This window comes from Zootoca vivipara, chromosome 8 (assembly GCF_965207765.1).
Source record: "Zootoca vivipara chromosome 8, rZooViv2.hap1.1, whole genome shotgun sequence".
Lineage (NCBI taxonomy): Eukaryota > Metazoa > Chordata > Lepidosauria > Squamata > Lacertidae > Zootoca > Zootoca vivipara.
In genome coordinates, this window is record NC_142591.1 from 24,239,658 (window position 1) to 24,241,803 (window position 2,146).

The 2,146-nt window shown below is 43.0% G+C and overlaps 1 protein-coding gene across 1 annotated transcript in view; it reads left to right on the forward strand.

Moving 5' to 3' along the window:
* The window catches only part of CDYL (chromodomain Y like), a 92,857-nt gene that overhangs the window by 82,905 nt on the left and 7,806 nt on the right, over nucleotides 1-2,146 (forward strand). The window lies entirely within an intron of this gene.

The window sequence follows — 2,146 nt, forward strand, 5'->3', positions numbered from 1 at the left end:
ACAGGGGCTTCAGAAATGTAAAAAATTCTCATACTAATTAATCAAACGCTTTGTATATATTTAGCTGTGTTGATTTTCTTTGTCTGAAATATAATTTATGTATGTTAGCTTCTTTGTGAATAACTTAATTTGGTCAGGATGAATGTATACTTTCATTAAGGAGTATGTACAGCTGTTGTATCAGGATGGAAGTAAAAGAATAATAATTATTATTGTTATCATTTATTTATTTATACCCCACCCATCTGGCTGGGCCTCCCCAGCCACTCTGGGCGGCTTCCAACAGAAATATTAAAATACACTAATTTCTTAAAGATTAAAAGCTTCCCTAAACAGGGCTGCCTTCAGATGTCCTCTAAAAATCTGGTAGCTGTTTTTCTCTTTGACATCTGATGGGAGGGCGTTCCACAGGGCGGGCGCCACCACCGAGAAGGTCCTCTGCCTGGTTCCCTGTAACTTGGCTTCTCGCAGCGAGGGAACCGCCAGAAGGCCCTCGGTACTGGACCTCAGTGTCCGGTCAGAGTGATGGAGGTGGAGACGCTCCTTCAGGTATACTGGACCAAGGCCGTTTAGCGCTTTAAAGGTCAGCACCAACACTTTGAATTGTGCTCGGAAACGTACTGGGAGCCAATGCAAGTCTTTCAATGCAGGTGTTATGTGGTCTCGGCGGCTACTCCCAGTCACCAGTCTAGCTGCCGCATTCTGGATTAATTGTAGTTTCCGGGTCACCTTCAAAGGTAGCCCCACATAGAGCACATTGCAGTAGTCCAAGCGAGAGATAACTAGAGCATGCACCACTCTGGCAAGACAGTCCACAGGCATGTAGGGTTTCAGCCTGCGTACCAGATGGAGCTGATAAACAGCTGCCCTGCATACAGAATTGACCTGCGCCTCCATGGACAGCTATGAGTCCAAAATGACTCCCAGGCTGTGCACCTGGTCCTTCAGGGGCAGTGTTACTTCATTCAGGACCAGGGAGTCCCCCACACCTGCCCGCCTCCTGTCTCCCACAAACAGGATTCAACCTCAATCTGTTAGCCGCCATCTAACCTCCAACCACCTCCAGACACTCACACAGGACCTTCACCGCCTTCACATCCTGAAAATATAATACATGCAGCGTTCAGAATTTGCCAGGTGCATTTTGCACCTGGCCATCAGCCACTTGCGACCAAGTGAAGATGCCCAGGCGCCAGGATGGCACCTGATGTCTCCACCATCTGGAGGTGCATGCCTGGAGATCCTTGGATCCTGACGGTTTTCACAGTCAGAACGAATTTCAGGAACCAAAAGTCATATTAAAAATACGACTTTTGAGGTGTCTGACCCAAAAATGGTAACTTGGCATTCCGTTTTGGCGACCGTAACCCTGGTTTAGGAAGACATTTGGTGCCTAGCTTATATTAATCTGGAGTCTTGGTAGTTGTTCTCCCACCCACCCAAAGCTTTCATAAACCTTAACTTCCACTGTCATAGAGAGTTTAAACCGTTATTGATACTCCCCTTGTCTAGATATAGATTACAAAATTCTACAAGTTTTTGAATCACTTTAGCTAGATCACTTCCCCCTGAGCATTATATATCTATGAAATTTAATGAATTAGTGATAGATCATTTTAGTGATGAGATATTGGACATGAGGGAATACCTTCAAGATATTAATGTGGGATATATTTATTAGTCAGGCAGCCCTTGTTTAAAAGTCCTTGGAAATTGAATACAGGATCTTGAAAAACTTATTAAATTGGAGATAAGGTATAAGCAATGCCATAGATGCCTTGCAGTAGAATTAGTATTCAGGAAGAAACTTGCCTGCTCAGGCTCTAACAAGATGGAATAGACTCTGGATTATCTGATTCATTGTGAATGGGAAAGTGGAGCGAATTGTTTGTTGGAATATGGATATTGTCAAGTACAATATGGTCTCCATTTGTAGACAAATGGTCTCCATTTGTAGACAAATGGTCTCCATTTGTAGGCATTACTTTATTGCTCATCCCAACATGCTTGTAATTTTACCCAGGAATGATCAGATTCGCCCAGTTGGTACCATTTCCACATTATTAGATAAAGAAGTCTTAGTATAAAAATAATAAAGCTTTGTGTATCATTTCTGGAGTAAATAAAAATATATTCAGTCTTTGCA